Raw genomic sequence first — 9,397 nt, forward strand, 5'->3', positions numbered from 1 at the left:
TCTTGTCATTTTTGTTGTCAAGCTGGCAATAGAAATAATAAATATTTACAAATAATTGCAAACAACAATAAAAAAATAATGTATAAATAATATTAATAATATATGTTATAAATAATAATAAAAAATAAAAAATAATATGTAATATTTGCATTGGAGTCGATTGCACCACAAAACAAAACCAATGTAGTGTATAATCTTCAGACGTCATATTGCTTCATTAAAACTATAGGGCATCTTTTAGTTAGCCACTGCCTGGTGTTTATCAATGAATAATGAACATTTATTACATTTGCTGATTTGTATAGGAAATGATATGATGAATTTTCGTCTGCACGTCTCTAAACTGGCTGGAGTACATTCTGCTACACTCCAAGGCAACATGTCAGCACAAAAGCGACTAGCACCAGTGAGCAATTCGTTGCTCGGTAGCCTAATGAGAAAAATTTGAAGAGGCCATGATCTGACACTCAAATGGACATTCGATCATTTGACTCAAGGAGATGTGTTACCAGACAATGATTCACACTACACGGTATCAGAATCAAATTAGATTTACACGTACTTTTTGTTTTCAGCTTCGAATGTGATTCATTTGCTTGAAAAACTTATGAATTGATTTATATTATGTCAGTGAAAAGACAAATTATACTACAATGATGAAAGCATCGAGTCGGTTGGAATTTAAGTTGCTGGTTTTCCTTGTGCATGTCCTTCAAATTGTTCAAGGCGACGGTATGTAATTTACTTTAAAGTGGATGAAAAAGATTTAAAATATTATTTACTGTAGATTGCTGGGTGGTTGATAAGACCTTGTAAAGAGGATTTTATTTGAATAAAATTTAAAATCGAAGAGAATGATTTGAAAAATCTAAATTGTAGTTTGGATATCTACTGTTAGTAATGTTTTACAAGCTGTGGACAGATCAGCTTGTCTAAGTGATTTCCTTCAGTCAAGAATCAGGATATACTTGGCTGAGTCCGACAATGTATTTGCAGCTTCCAAGATCACTTCGTTCTAATGCTCGTCTTTTTTCTCAATGTTTAACACTAGCAGCCTAATAAGGTTTTTATTTTTATTAAAGAGAGATACAATTAACATAGAGTATTGAAAAGGTAGCAATGTTGATTTTTTTATTTAGTTTGCCAATTTCTAAAAATAATTTCAATTCTATTTACCAAGCTATTACCTGTCCAAGGCTCGATACTGTTCGACGTGACGCAAATAGTTGACTCCAATTCTGCTTTAACTCTTCGAAGGTTGGGGGAGGGCTGTCAATTCAACTTTTTTGCATCAACAGTTGTATCTCTAAAGCCACTGAGGCTGCGAATACCAGATTTCTTGACTTTTCCTAACTTTCCTTTACCTCTATTGAGCTGAAATTTTGAGCGAATAAAGGTTATAAATTGAGAGATATAAGGCATTTCTCAGCACATCCTCTGAAATATTTCATATTCTATTGTTCAAAATTTTGCCACCAGCTGGATGAAAGTAATTAATTTGGCCCATGTCTCGTTAACCCTAACTGCTTCACAGCGTGAAGGAAATTGGCAGTATGCGTGGACCTTTTGTTCTCACCACGGCTTATAAGCGACGTCGATACAAGAAAAGCTTCAACTTTGATACGATGAGTTACCGTCGCTTGCGGTTGAAATTGCGTAAAATTAAACATAAGACTTGGTGCCAATGCATCTAGAGCGAGAATTGTTTTTCGCAGACAATGATGTCCTTTCAATCAAGCAAAGCAAAGAGTACAACGTTATTGCAATGACTCAGCGTCATTTGGAGTAGATTTGATGTAAAATGTGAGACAAGTATTGAAAGTGATCGACTTGTTTTGTTTCACTCTCATTTCTCGTGACATATTCAACGTTGTGGACTGTTTTTAGATTGTTCTGTTTGGGCCACAACGCTTTTTTGAATAATTAGAAATTTACCTACTGTAGAAGCTGTGCTGTAACATATTATGATTTTGGTTTCAAATCTTTCGCTTTGTCCGACACACTGTCAAAAGCAGAAAAGGCGTCGATGTTCCCAAAGCTTCTCATATACAGTATACTTGGAAACATTTATTTCCAAGTCGACATGTAAAGATTTGAAATGCAATACGCTTCTCATTTGTGTAGGATAAACCAGAACATCACAGGTACAGCAAGGGACAATCAAAATAGATGAAACCGCATTCCTGGTAATAAAGACGTTTTGCAAACTGCTCTTTTGATTTTCAATATAATAACAAGAATGACAGCTTCTTTTGACTAAACATACAAACAAATATCAAAAATTATGGATGAACAGCGCATCTATATTTTTCGGTTTAGGTTCAACAATGCATTCTAGCCGTCAAAATGATGGAAAATTTGGTAATTTTGTTGAGACATACCATTGCCCAATCGTTGAATTTACAGTACATCAGAGATAATTTTATTAGATGATTATCAGTTTCATGCACATGGTTTCATTCAGCGTTACAATGTTGTTTTTCAAGCCACGTGGCGTTCATGGTCATAACGCAACATTGCAGAAACAGCCAATATTGATACCAGGTAGGCCTACTAATTATTATGCCGCTTTCGTCGAATCTACGTCGCTAAACGACGGAATTGTGCAAACGCCTGTTGGATTTCCCTTCTGCGTGTAGTTTATCATAAACGTGAAAGCATTGCTCAAGATGCTAATCTGAATCTCCGTAGATAACTATAATATTCATATAGTTTCATCATCAGTAGGCCTAAATATGTAAAGTGCACTTCACAATTTTTGACAACGGTCTCACAATTTATTATATTGCAAAGTTTTGGTTTATTCTTGACTTCTATAATTCTGTATAACAGTTTTTTTCTAACTAGTTTCTATGTGACTCACAATTTGTTTCATTATAGCCTACATTTTCTTTAGTATTTCAACGCCATTATTAAAAAAATTACGTCCTTTTCACTTTTAAATAAAACATGGCAAGGCAAGGATTCAGTGCTGAAGAAATACTGCAACATGTTTTACTGGATTCTGACGACGAAAGCCAGGCGGATGATTTGGAGGATTTATGACACTCCGATTCAGGTGAAGAAGCGGGTTCTTCTCCGTCAACTTCCGCAACAGCAATTCCATAGGCGATGTTCAACCGGAGTTTGCGCCACCACGACGGATTATAACATCGAAAAGACTGGTGAACAGCATAGATTCCTTTCTCGACATGAACAACTACGATGATGCTGAGTTTCCCGACACACTGAAGTCGTATACAACTTTTGTGGAAAAGCCAAAGAACAGACAAGAGAGCGGCGTCAGCATTACTTGGTCTAATGCGAGACCGGTGCACAATGGGAGAAGGGGCCGGCTAACATTATATCTGGCCCGACAGGTGTTAGAGGAAAAGCTAAAGAAGCCAAGACTCCTCGGCAAGCATGGGAACTATTTTTTTCTTTAAACATTTTGAACATTATTGTTCAAGAAACAAATAGAAAAACTGCCACACTCATTTCTCAATTGCTAGAGAAAATTTTAGATGACAGCAGGTACTGCTATTTTGGCCAAACCAACAACGAGGAGATGCTGGCCTTTGTTGGATATGGGTATTTTCGGGGGCTTTTAGGACAGGCTGGTCATTCCACAGATGTATTGTTCAATCAAATGCAAGGGCATCCCGCGCTTAGAGCAACAATGAGCAAGAACCGCTTTAAATTTTAATTTCGAACATTTCGTTCGACGACCAAAATACTAGGCCGCAACGTTGGACGAATGACCGGTTTGCCGCATTTCGAATCGTTTTCGAAATGTTTAACGAAAACTGCGGCCGGCAAACATGTCATTCCAGGTGACTACTTGTCGTTGGACGAAACGCTATACGCCATGATAACACAAATTGCCTTCAAGCAATATAATCGAAACAAGCCTGCGAAATATGGCCTTCTGTTCAAATCGGTAAACGCCAGCAGATTCCCATACAAATTTGCGGCATCGGTCTATTCAGGTAAACCGAAGGAAGAGCCATTTAATTTTTACGTTCGTGGAACAGAAGAAGTGGTAAAAGGAATGGTGATGAGCCTGGAACAACACGGTGACCTTCAAGGTCGGAATATTTCGTATGACCGCTTGTACACCTCCATACCACTCGCGCAGTGGTTGCTTGACAGGGGTATAACGTCAGTGGGAACCCTCAACGCTATACGTAGAGGAATACCCCTGGAAGTGAAGCAAGTGAGTGGTAGGGAGGAATTTTCGTACGAAATTTATTGGCAGACGAGTGAGGCTGATCTCAGCCTACATTCTTATATAGTAAAAACGAAGAGTTCTGGCATGCGGAATATGTTGATCTTGACGACCATGCAACCTCTATTGGGGATTATCAAGGATGACGGCAAAAAGAAGCCAGGCTTGTATAAGCTTTACGACTTCACAAAGGGTGGCACCGATATCATCGACCAAAGGATGGGTTCATTCACGTGCAAAGTGAAGTCCCCACGGTGGACAACTACTGCGTTTGCTTATTTTTTGGATACTTGCCGCGTCAACGGATCTACAGTTTTAGCACTAAATGAAGGGACTGATCCACGTAAGCGGAAAACCTACGACTTCGGTTGGGAACTTGCCATGGAACTCGTGAAGCCATTCATAAAGTCGCGATCTCTTCAGGGCCTGAACTATCACACCATACATAAGATTGAAGCAGTAATAGGGAAACAACCTTCAACAACAACTCCAAGCGGCAGAAGGGCCACTCTGCCCCAACTATCGTCAACACGACATAGATGCGACGTATGCAAACACGCTATTATGGGAGAAGGTGCCAAAGCCAGAAAAAATAAACTACCAAAAATCCGTGGCCAATGTCAGTGCTGTAAAAAGCCTTTATGTCCTGCACATTCCATACGAGTATGTCAAGCTTGCTTTTGCGCAGAATAAACTATTTGAATGATTGCGGTTTTATAAACATTGGCCTCATCCACAGCCTAAATAAAATGCGGAGCTCAATGAAAGATTTTCCTTTTTTCCTTTCATTAGACAGATAGCTATTTTTACGTTGATTCAACATATCAAAACGTTGAATACTTGTAAACATGCGCAGTTTTGCAATTAGATTGCTTATCAAAATCATCTATCCTCTTTTGTATAAAAAGTGGGTCATAAAACTAATCTTAATACTCGATGTAAAATTCAGCATTTTTATATGCTGAAACAGTATTGTATTCATATTTTATAAATCCATTTTCTATTTAGAAAATATCAATGTAAGGCGGTTTGAACATAGCTGAATTTTAGCACGGATACAACGACTGATTTTATGACTTTTATACAAACAAGGACAGAAGAGAAGTAATCTAATTGCAAACCCGCGCATGTTTACAACGTCTTGCAATGTTGAATCCACGTCGAAATGATTGTATTAGCGTTGTATTCAATTCCTCGCAATATCGAACTGTAAATGTGCACTGTGCAGCCACTTGTAATTTCAATGTGCCTCATTGCATATCCCTAAATATTTCTGAATTTGTGTGTACATAACCTGACAGAACACAGGTTGTTTTATCATTGGATCAAGTTGAAACACGTTGCTGCAAGAGCCTTGTGCCAATTGCTGCAGTCCGGTATTACTGTAACCAAATCAAAATACTTATCAATATTTTGCTACCAAACTGATAATTTTTATCGCACAAACGCCCATTAGGCAGCTAATTCTTTGTAAAGTATTTCTCCAGGTTCACAATGATTTGACGCATAATAAATACTACTTTGAATAAATCTAAATATTGTTTGGATTTTAGTGTGTGACGTATGAATCTTGGAGAGCTTATTGAATCCACAAGAAAATGACCCGAGGCATTACAGATTTTCCTTTTGACGAAAAGCGTTGTGACGTTCTGTTAATTAATGAACCGTAACTGTTTTATTTTGAATTTCATTCTGACTTCTGTTTACGTAGACTCTACGTCGTAGAGCATCATCGACTTTATCCGGTAATCTTACTCCTAGTACTAGCCTTGTATGTAGCCGAGTTCACATTGAACTTGCATTGAGAGATGCTGTTGGAACTACAATACATTTAAACCGCTTTTTTTGTTGCTTGATCTTCCATTCGTTTCGTGGATTACATAATAGTATTTGATAAACGCCACCCTGTTTCTTCAGCTGGTCTACATTTGTTAATAAAGCGTAGGAGTTGCTGTTCTTGGAACCGAGGTCACAAGATGATAATCCAAATTGGTGTGACACGCGTTCAGAAATCTCATTACTGCATGTAATTGATGAAGCATTGTTCTTTTAGTCAAGAAGCGAGCTTATGTTTGAGCGTGGGAAATGTTATTATTTTGCATGAAAAATATAGATTCAAATTACGCCTTTAGCCTTTAGCGCAGTGGTTCTCAAATTATGGGTCGCGACCCAAACATGGGTCTAGAAGGGTCAATAAATGGAAAAAGCAAATCCAAATCTACAAAAATATAATTATTGCAAATTAATTTATCAATGAACTTTTTTTTTTCTTCTTTTGAGTGGTTTTAATCCCCACATCGACTGGGTTATTATATCATTCGCAGTTATTTAGCTTCTCTTATTAAAATCAATTATTGCTTCAATAATCAGTTTTGCCGACATATCCAGCGCATTCGCTTAAAAAGCTGGTAGCAAACCACCCTAAAACCGCTCACCAGCATAAGTAACGAAAAATACGTTGATGTCTCTTAATAGACTGGGTGCCGGTGACGTATTTGTAATATCCTAAAGTAGAAAATGTTTCAGTATTTTATCACACTTGCCCAAATGTAAGATTTTCAAACTATACACCCGAGGTTTCACTGGTGGGGAGTTTGGGGGCTACGGCCCGGTGAAAAACTTATTTTTGGGAGTCAAAAAGCATCTTTATAACCAAAAAATAAAACTTAGCCATATTTTATGCTTTCACTTGTAAACTTTGGAACAAGATAATTTGGATGCCACAGGTACGGCATTTCAGAAGAAGGGGCACCCAAAACTGGCTTAACCCTATCTGTAGCGATACGGGGTCAAATGAGGACGCCCCACTCTAAGAGTGAAATACTTCACAGAAGGAAATATGCTAGAAATGTGAAATTTCTTGACTTTTAGTTTTGCGAATTTTCTAAACCTACACTGGTAATTTTTCTACCTTCCTGCCTTCACATTAAGCATTTCGTCTCAGGTGGCTAGACATTTTAGTACAATGTTAGTTATATATATGTTAATGTTAGTGCAATATAAATGTTAGTGCAATTACTTTGAAATTTCTGATGATGAAATGTTCTGATGATGATGAGAGTATTGAGAATTGATCTTTATCAAACACATTTCCATTGACTAATCTGATACTCTTGCCATTGTATAGAGTCCATGACAGCTTCATTTAAATCTGTAGGCAACACTAACAGCTGAAGTCAGAATGTTTGTGTTTCAATTTTCGTCCAAAAAATGCATGTCTCTGCGACGTACAACATGTAAACGCCATATTGCTGACACGAAATCAAAGTAGGCTACATGATAAAAGTCTTTCAATACAGAGATGAAAATTAATACCTGATTGTTGCCTAGATCTTTCCACAGATCTGATACGTTCATAAAATTCTCATTCTGGATATGGTGAAATATTAAAAAAAAATATTCAGACAGTTACGAAAAGTTGGCTAAATTTGGAAAAGATTGCAGAATGTAACAAATCAGATCATAACTATGTAGGCTATCCATGATTGAACTTAACCAAAAAAACTAAGAATCAATGATCTTTTTAGAATACTCTTTATTTCGTTTATCCTAATATCCACTATAACAAAATAATAATTAAATTGTCGATTCCTCAGTTCATCGATGAAGAGAAAGATTGTTACATTGTAACATTATTACTTGAATTTATGTCAGTTCGTCGTAGAGTTTTCAAGACACAAAACTTGCTTTTTTACTTACTTGCTTGCTGTAGAAAAGTATGAAACAATCTGATTTCGTTTTTACTAGTGAAGGCTTATGCAACAAAATAGTTAAGTACAATATAATAGGCCGGTGGGATGAGGCAGCAGATAACGCGCTCGCTTTCCAATCATGCAATCTTGGTTCAACTCCCAGGTTATGCTGCTGGTTGAAAAACACCGCTCACCTCTACCCAGTATGTAATAAATTGGGTGGGCGTAGTTGCTAAAGTAAAGGCGACCAAGGGAAAAGAACTAGCTACCCTACTCTCGTTAGTACCGATGACTTTGCATAATGAGAACCTTATTTTCTCATCCCCAGATGCTATGGGGCATGCTTCAAGTATGGAACTCACCTTTACCTTTACAGTGTAATAAATTGCATAATACTGTATATGCTTCAAATGACAGAACAATTTCGACAGGGATTGGAGTTTTAATTTAAAGATTTTATTAATCTCGCTTCAAAAAAGAAATTTGAATAGGCCTACATTTGAGAAATATTGCATTCCTAATCGTGATATCTGCAGAAAGGGATGTCACTGTATATTAGAGTGACCCATTTTGGGTCTATGTTCAATTTTTGCTTCCACATTTCTTGTGGTGCTTAATGCTTATTGGTGAAAAAACTGCTGGAGCTCAATATCTCAATTTTTAAAGGGTCTTCAACTGATTGAAAATTTGAAATTTAAAAATTGTTTTACCAAAAAAGAGAACTTTATTGACTGCTTGAAGACCCTTCGACATTCAATTTTTTACATAAATTTTTTGATCAACGTATTTTTATTCTCTTTACTCTATCATATTTTTATTAGGAACAGTCATCAACGTTTTGTGTAACACAACCAATAAGATAGTCAAGTCAACCTGCTTCTTAAAAACACACTGCTGTGATTTCTTTTCTTTTACTTGATCAATGTTCAAGCATTTACACCAAGTTAATATCAAATTTAAGTATTCAGCAAACAAATAGTAACTGATCAATGTTATACGAACTGAAATGTAGCAATAATTTGAACCTTATGTCTTGGACTTAATTTGAATGCAACAAAAACCTTCTGCATGACTATCTCATCAAAAGAAATAACTCCAGTATGCACTATCAAAATACAAATTTCAACAGTCTCACAAGTAAATAGTTTCAACTATCTGGGTTCTATGGTCACTTCGAATGGTCGATGCTGGAGCGACGTAAAATCAAGAATTGCACAATCCAAACAAGCTTTCATCAAAATGGACAAAATACTGAAATCTAATTTAATCTTTCTAAACACTAGAATAAGAATTTTACATGTTTACATTTGGTCAGTTCTGCTATATGGCTGTGAATCCGGGACTGTATGCCCGAAGATAGAGAAGAAGATCAACAGTGCTGAAATTTGGTTCATTCGTAGAATGATGGGAATTAACTGGATGGATAAAATCACTAACGAAGAAGTGTGGAGACGCTCTGGGTGTACCCCTGGCGTCCTCATCACAACTATCAAAACAA

Source organism: Aplidium turbinatum, chromosome 5 (assembly GCF_918807975.1).
Source record: "Aplidium turbinatum chromosome 5, kaAplTurb1.1, whole genome shotgun sequence".
In the NCBI taxonomy this organism is placed as follows: Eukaryota; Metazoa; Chordata; class Ascidiacea; order Aplousobranchia; family Polyclinidae; genus Aplidium; species Aplidium turbinatum.